Source organism: Crocodylus siamensis, chromosome 4, assembly GCF_052110815.1.
Source record: "Crocodylus siamensis isolate JL-2025a chromosome 4, ASM5211081v1, whole genome shotgun sequence".
NCBI lineage: Eukaryota > Metazoa > Chordata > Crocodylia > Crocodylidae > Crocodylus > Crocodylus siamensis.
In genome coordinates, this window is record NC_143398.1 from 31853036 (window position 1) to 31863973 (window position 10938).

General features: G+C 43.2%; 1 protein-coding gene across 5 annotated transcripts in view; it reads left to right on the plus strand.

The window, feature by feature from the left end:
• Window positions 1-10938, plus strand: part of TAFA5 (TAFA chemokine like family member 5) — a 697812-nt gene that overhangs the window by 72781 nt on the left and 614093 nt on the right. The gene's annotated exons all lie outside the window — the stretch shown is intronic.

Genomic DNA, 10938 nt, shown 5'->3' on the forward strand with positions numbered 1-10938 from the left:
TCCTAGAGTGCATTCACCATCTCAGTTCCAGGTTCAGAGCATACAGAACAGGAACAGATGGGGAGAGTTTCTTTTTTTGGTGGCAACCTTAAGAGCTTCACAGAGCCAGTATGTAGAACTACCCACAATAACTCTTCATTTTCTTTTTAGTGTAGTCTTTCCAAGACTAGATATAAACTCTATGTCCAGAAACAAGTTCCTTTGTCTCTTTGAGTCGCATCAAAGTAAAGGGATCTATAATATATAGGTACTTCATTAATAATTTATCTTTCTAAATATTGTCTCTGATATATACAAGTTTGCTTGCTTTGGTAAGTGGTGGATAATGGTAAAAGGTTTAACACATTTTGTCCTTGGTGAACCCCGCTGCCTACTGTAGGAGTAATCAAAGGTAACTTGATATTTCTTATATCCTATTGAAGTCAACCTACTTCAGCTTTTTGCTTGAGAGAAGCAGATTAAACCTTAGAGTACAGTGTTCAAAAAAATGTTACCAAGTCTTGTTAATATGATCCTTTTCTACATGTGCTGTTTTAGGACATTGCATATCATAACATAGTATGTGTGTCCAATAACTTATTAATGCCAAAAGAACAACTGAAAGTGATTGTATTGACAAAAGAACATCTGATGAAAGATTTTTTTTTTTTAAATGGAACCCTTTGTTCATATAAAAGAATGATACCAATCTTTCCTTTCTCTCTCTCAAAAATTTGTATAGTTCTTTATCTTACTTGGGAACAGGATAAGAATAATTACTGTTCTCAGCATACATTGTTCTGCTCTGCACTTGAGCAGATTTCAGTTGATCCTGAACAAATAAGTGTTTCATTTGGTATTTAAAGTAGTACTCTGTGTTGATTACCCTGTGCTGACTCTGGATTAAAAAAAATTGAACAGAATAATTCCAGATCTCAGACTGTCATCTTACTGTTCAAGGATGTCTCCTCTTCCTAAGATAATTTAAATCATCTTAGCATATTCCAATTCTGGAATACTGACTATTCAGATTCGTAAAAGTGTCGACAGTTTTGTTTATCCCGTGCTACCCGACTGCTTGTGGAAAGTTGAAGTAGCTGAATATTCTGCAGATACCCCTGGGCATAGGTCAACTTCATTGTGACGCATGAATTAGCCTGAAGTAACACATCAGATATCAGTCTGTGAAGTAATTTTTAGATTCCAAACCCTCAATTTGCTCAAGAATACTTACTGTCTGAAGACATCAGATTTATGTACAGTTTTAAAGTTCCTCCATCTTATTCTGTAGGGCTTTATCTTTTATCATAATTGAAATTATTGCCTCCTGACCTGAGGAAGAGGATTTCTACACAGAATCACTTAAATCCACTTCTTACCTTAGTAGCTGTACTTTCACACTTTTTCTCCATGTTGATGAGATATTCCTGTTTATAGCTTAAATCGTTTCCCGTTTTAACTGTAAATCTGTGTTGACATATTGCATTCTTAAATTCACCAATAGTTTTCTCTTTCTCAGTGCCTTGTGAAAGAGATGTGAGTTGCAAAGAAAATGGTACCATCTTGATCAGCTAAAAAAAGTAGTCATTCAATACAAGTAGTGCTTTATCTCTAAGGGTGTGTGGTGTGTAAACTTTCAAATGAGCAGATTGAAACTTAGTGATCTAGTTTGAGCAGATTGAACGCCTATTGCTTGAAAACTATATAAGCAGTTGGTGTTTGTGGCGGGAACCATGAAGGTAGCCTACACTAGTGATGGGATACAACCAGAGGGGCTCTGTACATGTTTCTCAGCCTGCTCTGTGGGCTCCCCAGCCTGTCAGAGAATGCCAAGGGCATCTGAGTGTAAAGAGCAGTCCTAACTGGTTGGCCGCATCATAAGAACTCCCATGCACACTGACCTCTCCTTTCCTCCCTTTGTGCCCAGTGGCTTCTAGAAGAGACCAAGAATCAGTTCCCTCTCATTAATTGTACATGCATCAGTTTCTGTTCCTGTACCCCGCCATAGCTCTGTGCCCCTCGCAGAGGCCACTGGACTTGGGGACTGTACCACAGCCTTCTTGGCACCATGCAGAAATCTTGAACAGGGACTTAGGGACGTTTCATTTACCCATCCACAGCTGACCTCAAAGCTCTTTGTCCTAGCACATGCCCTTCTGCACAAGGCTTATGAGCCTGATGACCTGGCAGATCCACTTACCAGAACATGCCACGACCAACCCCTTTGGAGGCAGCTGCCAACTTCCACTTAGGTGATGAATACATGGCCCTCCTGGACACCACTGATTATGAGTTGCTTGAGAAGCAACTCATGTCTATTTACCAAAACTTTAGGGCCAGCAGCATGACGAGTGACTGGTGGGAATGGGTTTTCCTGTGTACCTAGGATGATGAGTAGTGGCTGAAGAACTTCTGCATGAGCCAGGCCACCTTCATCTTTGGCCAGTTGGCTCCCTGCATTGAGCAAGAGGACATCAGCATAAGGCCATCTCTGACTCTGGAGAAGTTCATCACCATTGCCATATGGAAGCTCGCCACTGCTGACAACCACTGCTCCACTGCCAGCCAGTTTGGCGTGGGCAAGTTAATGACCAAATCATGATCTGGGAAGTGTGTAATATTAACCAGGATGTGCTGGCAAACAGTGTTGTCTACATTGGCAACCCATATAAGATTGTTATTGGCTTTTTCCGGGTGGGCTTCCCCAACTCTATGGGAGCAATCAATGGCACCAGCGTCATAGTTTCATAGGTGGTAGGGTTGGAAGGGACCCGAGCAGACCTGATCTCCATCCTCTGTCCAAGGTTCTCTAAAGTTCATCAACAGCAAGGGCTTCTACCTCATTGTGCTGCAGAGAGTTGTTGACCACTGTGGCTGCTTCACCCACATCTTTACCAGCTGGGCACAATGCCAGGATCTTCTGCAACTCAACCCTGTCCCCAGTTGGTGGAGAATGGGCAAGGTCATTGGAGTCCTTGTACCTCCCCTCATTGTCAGGGATCTGGCCTACCTTGTCTGCTGACTCATGAAATCCTATAAAGGGCATTTGGACTGCAGACAGGAATACTTCAGCCTGTTGCAACAGGTCCTGCATGTTTGTTGAGCAATCCTGCATGATTGCTTTTGGCCACTTGAAGGCATGCTGGAGGTTTCTGAGCATACGCTTCAGTATGGCCAAGGAGTATTTGTCACCCTGTATTGTCACCACCTGCATCCTCCTCAGCAGCAAAGATGCAGCCATTGACTTTTTCCTATATTCACTTTCCCTTTTACCTTCTTCCCTGGTTATTTTTGCCATCAAGGAACCATGTCTGTCCTTTCAGTCATCTGTGGTCATGTTTTGCTATTTTTAAACTCTCATTCTTCTTACCAAAAAAAGTAAACAAACTAAGTTCTATAGATTTAGTCAAAATGAAGCTAAAGTAATGTGATAGTTTTCCTGCTGGCAACCAAAAGAATTAAACACAGAGAAGCTGAACTATGTGAGCCTGTCTCCTTTTTCCTGGGGTAAGTCATCTTATAGTTCACTGACATGGCATCTGCTTTTCCAAAAATTCTTATGGCACACGTCTTGAGCCCTCACACTCTTACTGTCCTCGACTTCTGGTCCAAGCATTATTTGCAGACATGCAAGAAGCAAAAGCTTTCACACATGTGCAAGTTATATGCAACCACACTTCTAAACAGTTATCAGTGTTGTTGTATTAGACGGATAGGCAAGATTTAAAGAGCCAACAGATTTTTTTTATCATTATGTCAGCAGGAAAGCATCATTCTAATATAATAAAAGGCTTAGTCTGTGTGTGTGTGTGTCTTTCTGTCTGTAATGCTTCTGGCCATCTGCACATATGCTGTTGAGAGGGCAGGTGCTGATTGGGTAGGTGATCCAGGCTGTGCAGGCCACAGTTTTACTGCTGCTGGGAAAGTTTGGCTGCAGGGAATACGCCCTGGCCACCTGAGCAGTGAGGCTTCCCCATGCCTCCCTTCCTGTGGGTGAAGGAGGGGGGAGCATTGCTGAGGAGCTTTCCTGCTGCCTGGCCCAGATGACCCCCAGAACAGCCAGCAGGGAGGGAGGAAGGGGAACAGGGAAGCAGATGGACATAGGCCAGGAGGACCTGGAGCAGTGGGTGGAGGGAGAGGGAGTGGGCCAGACCTGAAAAGGTGGAGGGGGGAAGGGGGTTGGACCCAAAGTGACGGGTGAGACGGGGATGTAGGGGGGAGGAGGCAGACCGGGAGTGAACCCAAAGCAGTGAGGAGGTGGGGGGAGTGGGGTTGGACCCAAAGCAGCGGTGGGAAGGGGGTTGGAGCAGGGCTGGATTCAAAGAGGGAGAGCAGGGTCAGATGAAGAGTGGGGGGGTGTAGATCCAGCCATGGGGCTCCTTCCCTGCTTCTCCCACCCCATCCTTCTTGATGGGCAGTTTGCTAGTAAACAGTATGATTTTCAACAAGGGGTTATGTTAGTTTGACCTTCTTTTTTGGCCAGCATTGTAGGATACTTCTAAGAAGCGTATTAATTTTTCTGAAGTAGAGTCCAATCAAACCACTTATATTTGTATTCATGTTTATAAATATACATTTCCCCCACCACTAAATATGTTTTCTTCCATAACTTTCATAGATTTCATAGACATTAGGGCTGGAAGGGACCTCGGGAGATCATCGAGTCCAGCCCCCTGCCCAAAGGGCAGGAAGTCAGCTGGGGTCATAGGATCCCAGCAAGATAAGCATCCAATTTACTCTTGAAGGTGTTCAATGTAGGCGCTTGAACCACCTCCGCTGGCAGACTGTTCCAGACCTTGGGGGCTCGGACAGTAAAGAAATTCTTCCTTATGTCCAGCCTGAAATGGTCTTGCAGGAGTTTGTGACCGTTCGACCTCGTCATCCCTTGGGGCGCTCTGGTGAACAGACGTTCCCCCAGATCCTGGTGGTCACCCCTGATAAACTTATAGGTGGCCATAAGATCACCTCTGAGCCTGCGCTTTTCCAGGCTAAAGAGTCCCATGGCTCTCAGCCCGTCATCGTAAGATCTGTTATCCTGACCTCTGATCATGAGCGTGGCTCTCCTCTGGACTCTCTCAAGCTTCTCCACATCCTTTCTGAATTGTGGAGCCCAAAACTGGACGCAGTACTCCAGCTGCGGCCTCACCAAGGCCAAGTACAAGGGGAGAATGACGTCCCGGGATTTGCTCGAGAAGCATCTATGGATGCATGCCAGCATTTTGGTCGCTTTACTAGTCGCAGCATCGCATTGGAGGCTCATGTTCATCTTGTGGTCAATGATGACCCCCAAGTCTTTTTCTTCTGTAGTGCTAACCAACGTAGCACTGCCGAGCCTATAAGGCTGCTGCAGGTTTTTCCTCCCAAGGTGGAGAACCTTGCATTTTTCGGTGTTAAACACCATGAGGTTCTCGTCTGCCCATTTGCTGAGCTCGTCCAGGTCAGCCTGGATCACCTGCCTATCTTCTGGCGTGGATGCTTTGCCCCAAAGTTTGGTGTCATCAGCGAACTTGGCCAGTCCACTCCTGACTCCAATGTCCACATCGTTAATGAAGATGTTGAACAGTATGGGTCCCAGGACAGAGCCTTGAGGGACCCCACTGGTCACAGGGCACCACAATGAGTGACTGCCATCAATCACAACCCTCTGGGTCCGACCACGAAGCCAATTTCCCAGCCAGCGGATCGTGGTGGAGCCAAGGCCACAACTGGGCAGTTTGGCCAAGAGGTGATCATGGGATACCAGATCAAAAGCTTTTTTGAAGTCAAGATATATGACATCAATCTCTTCTCCCTTGTCCAGGTGATAGGTCACCTGGTCATAGAAGGAAATGAGATTGGTCAAACAAGACCTACCCGCAACAAACCCGTGCTGGCTGTCCCTTAGAATGTTAGCCTGGGCCAGTCCATCAAGGATGGCCTCCTTAATAAACTTTTCTAAGATCTTCCCCAGGATAGAAGTCAGGCTAATGGGTCTGTAGTTAGCCGGATCCACTCTCCTCCCTTTTTTGAAGATAAGCACCACATTGGCCTTCTTCCAGTCTTCGGGCACTACACCAGAGCGCCAGGAGTTTTCAAAGATCCGTGCCAGAGGCTGGGCTATGACGCTCGCCAGCTCCTTGAGTACCCTGGGGTGCAGGTTGTCAGGGCCAGCTGACTTGAAGGTATCCAGCTTCTCAAGGTGTTCCTTCACGAGGTCAGCATTTATGGAGGGTAGGGGATCCCCCTCACCCAGATTTCCCTGTCCCATAGCAGGCATGGGCATCCCATGTGACTGATGAAAGACTGACGCGAAGTACCTATTTAATAGGTTGCTTTTTCCTGGGTGTCAGTTGTCTTTACTCTCTGAATACTTTCACATGGCTCTTAGAATAGGTATTAGACTTTTCAAAATGATATCTTCCCTCCCATAAATGTTTACCCTGCAAATTAATAACAATGACTGAAGAGACTATTAACTGCTGTGGGCCAAATTTATCAGAGACGTAACTGGGTGCAACTTCAGAGATTTCAGTGAGGTTTTGCTTACTCTGGCTAACTGTAATTATCCAGTGTTTGTATAATTATCATATTTTTTAAAACTAGCAACAACAAATTAGTGTTTTTCTTCTCAACACGGACCCCTTCATTGTAATTTCTCCTCAAAAAGGCAAAGCTAAAATTGATTTGCCTTAAATTTGATCTACCCTAATTACTTTTTCTTCGTACTCCATGTCCTTGTCAAGCTGAAAGGGAAACATAAAATTAACATGTAGAGCTAACTAGAGTCACAAAGAGCATCCTGTCCTCAACCTTAATTAAACTGGAGTGGCAGGATTCAGCAATGCCTGTTTTTTGCTATGTTAATATATTTGCATATGGTCACTTGCATAATAACATAGTCCTCTTCACAGCATTGGAGATGTACTGGCTGACACGATCAGAGTATCTAATGCCACCTTCTTTTTAAATCAAAATAATAAAACGTGAACCTCCTGTAACAAACTAGGGCACATAGCAAATTGGGAAATATAACTAATGGGCTTTTAGTTTTCAAATGGTTAAAATAGTGAGGTAAAATAAACTTTAAAAAAATGTCATGGCAGCCATTTTAATTTTTAAATGAGTGCTGTTTCATATAATTTTATATAGCTGTCTTGACTCATCCCTTCACACAGACACAATACATTTTGTAAACATTATACATAAATGTGAAGTGGCCAGGCTAAAAAAGGGGTCATTCCCTCCTAGTGTAAAACATCTGCTTGAAGAACTACTGAAGAGTCTATTTTTTTCTTAATAATGATACAGACATTACTTCTGTTGAGTTACATGAGCATTTGAAGAAGAGAATAAAATCCTAAGGGGGCTGAAAGAAATTTGTACTGAAATAGCTTTCTGATGTGATTACACATTAGAATACAAATTACTCAACAGTCTATCCATTTCCATTGTCTTTTACTCATAAGAATGACAATATATGGACTTTGAGCTTAAAATATAAGTATTGTTCTAGGGTTTTTTACATTTAGATACTGTAGTTGTTTTCTATTTGTCCAGTGCTGGCAAAGAAAATGATCGGTAGTGCTTCCTCTGTTATGGATCCAGATAGTATCATTACTTTCTCTACTGTCCAATTACAGTATCTCAGTGCTGTTCATGTACCTAGCCTTGGGGAAAAGATAGTGATGAGAAATGGTTTGCTTCTACAGCTAGTGATTAAACACTGAGATTTACTACATAATTAGAAGACCCCCCCCCAGTTCAATATATTCTTGGACTCTGGTTCCCCAATTTAAGTAGAATTTCTTGGTTTGGAGTTTGATATTTTCCACTCTTATTCACTGAAATCAACAAGAATTCTCACAGAATAAGTAACTATTAATTAATTGTGAGCAAGAGTGGCTTTCCCTTGGCCTTACTGACAAAAAAAATTCCCAAACTATTTGGATCTGACATCTTGGGCACCTAAAGACATGAACCACTACCATGGCTGTTATGCAACGAATGAACTTCGTCCATTTTAGATGTCTCCCAGTGTACAGCTTTGTAGTTTTAGAAGTAGTGTCAATTGCAATAAAACCAAGTGATAGCTACTGAAAAACAAGCATTGATACCTTCCAATTTCTGAAAGTTAACAATATTTTATATTTACCTGACCACGGTCCCAAATCTGCAGTTGCAGAAGCCCTCTTGCATTACCTGTTGAGATCACTAGTGACTCATTCTGCAAGGAACAGAAATGGTGGTGATCACAAACCACTTGTGATCTAGTGCCATCTTATGGGCATTTCGAACTACCTTATACTGACTGAACTTTGCAAAGTATTTCCACCCAGGGAGGAAATACTTTCAGCAAACATGGATGCCTTGTTTACTTGCCTATATGTTAGGAATCTAAATTTGCCATTTTAGCATGAAAATTTAAATTTTGGTAAGTTGGTGAGTGGGTTTGGTTCCTGCTGTCAGAGACTCAGCTGAATATTTTCATAGGGACACAAGAACATAAGAGCATAAGAAAATAATAAGTATCATACTGTGTCAGATCAATGGTCCATCTAGTCCAGTATCCTCTTTCTGACAGTGGCAGATGTGGATGCCGGGGACCCTAGATTTGTTTGAAATGTCCTTGGGGGACCAAAAGAAGAGGCAAAGTAGCTGAGCTAAGCAGAAATGGTGGCAGGCTATTTGGAATTATTTCACGTTTCTTTTCTCTTTAAGTCTCTGAAAACTGACACTTCCTGACATGCAGGTGTTTGAACGCTTTGTTTTTCCCAATTAATCAAGGCCTCAAAACATACAATCACTACTTGCTAGGGAAAAAAAGGGACTAGTGCAAAATTGCATTGCTGAGGACTTGAGAATGAAATGTGTTAAAAATGGTCATTATTTTTTATGCAAATGGTTGCTGAATATAATTTATGTGCTGGCATGCTAAGGCAAGGTAAATGCCAGTAACAGAGAATTAAAAAACAAATCCCTCCCTCTGTCAAAAATGACAGCATGTCCAAAAATGTGAGGCTTGTAAATAATGTTTTTCCCCCAATATTCAGTCCAAGGAGTTTGTGTAACTTGTGCTCTTGTACTTTAGTGCAGTGTAGACATATGGCTTTGCTCGAGTATTGAAGATGATGTGTTGTCAAAAATTCATGCCAGCACTTGTTTTGCCAAACATTTTACTATGAGGAACAGGGAATCCAACCTGGTTATCAAAATTTGACATTTTCAGACAGCATGAAGGATTTTTAACTGTTAGGTTACCATGCCAACAACTTGTCTCTCTCCACTTTTAGTTATTGTACCTGTGATTTCTCTTTTTCTGTTTGCCAGATTTATATATTGCTTTGGTTTGCATTTAGCAATTATTGGATGCAGTTATCTTATCTCCATTGCAGAAAATTCACACAATTACAAATATTGGTCTGCATAAATTGTATAGCAGATAAATTCTTGAGCTAGTGTGACTGCTGAGTCCAGCATCTATTCCAATGTAATCATGATTAAATGATAATCAAGCTTCAATGATACTTTATGTCAACAATTAAATGAACAAGGTTTCAGCATCACATTTTTAAGTAAAGGATAGGGAGGTAAGAGATTAGCATTCTGTTTCCTGTTGTAGAATCACAGAATCATAGAAGAATAGGTCGGGAAGGGACCTCAGAAGGTCACTTTATCTTACCCACTGTTCAAGGCAAAATCATCTGTATCTAAACCAGTTATCTAACACAGGGGTCAGCAGCCTATGGCTCACAGGCTGAACCCAGCCTGTGGAGCTATTTTATCTGGCCTGCAGAGCTGGGTTCTGTAGCATTTCTGTGATGGAGGACTTTGCTTGGGAGGTGGGGGGAAGGAGTGGCAGTGGCTGCACAGCTGCTGCTTCAACTCTGGCTCCAGCAGTGGTAGTGCAGACTGGGATAGAAGTGACCCATATGTGGAGCTAAGCTCTCTTAAAGCAGCCCCCCATTCCAAAATGTTGCCTACCCATGGTCTAACCTATTATTAAAACATTTGTGAACTACCATTTTATATAACCACCAGGCACAATATCTGAAACATCAGAAAATCCACCCTAACTCACCACAGGTAAAGCAGGGGGCTGAGATCACTGCCAATGTCTTGTCACTGCAAAGCCAGAAATCAGTCGTTGTATAAGTTTAAGAGATTCAAGGAAGAAAACCATGTCCTCACTGCAGAAGGCAATACAACCCCACAGTCCATGCCATTATGACAGCAAGTTTTTTCCTGTTCCTCTGGAGAAAATGCTTTTGTCCACATTTTCAAAAGTAGCCTCTTTTCCCAGATTACCTACATTTTAACGTTGACCATCGAACACCTGAGATACCCAAATGATCTTCAGAATGCTAAACCCATGCGTATCCCATCCAGTTCAGTAGGGGCCTTGTTACATGGTGATTTTAAGTGGCTTCTAGAGCTCTTAACTCTTAGTCTTAACTCCTAGATCTACTGCACGTTAACACCTTTTAAGTGGTTTAAAGCACTCATTATTCAGCTTAGAGTTATGGCACTCCAGGCATTCCTTCTAATCCACCTAATTTGCTCCTGTTCTGTTAAAGTGCAGCCAGTCCAGACAGCTGTTCTGTCCAAGTTGCAGTCCTCCAGCATCCTAGAATGCAGTGGTCCCTCCAGAGTCAGGGTGAGCGGGGATGCTGGAGTGCAGTGGGGCCAGGCATGGCACCTTGCCTCCTGGGGGCAGCAGGCAGAGAGAGCATTATAGCCACAGAGTGATCAGAGGCCACAGTCTCACTGAAACGGACACAGCAGCTCCTGACTGAGTGTGGGGCTCCGAAGCCCCACCAGCCCTGCTCTCTGAGTGGAGCTGTTGCAGCTCATTGAGACCAGAGAGCCCCAGGGAAGCAGCTTGGTCATGTAGAGCTGTGGTAGCTCTGTGCTGAGACCCAGGCTGCTGGGGCTTAAGCCTATCAGTTTCAGTAATAAAAATCCAGAGAACAACAACCCACA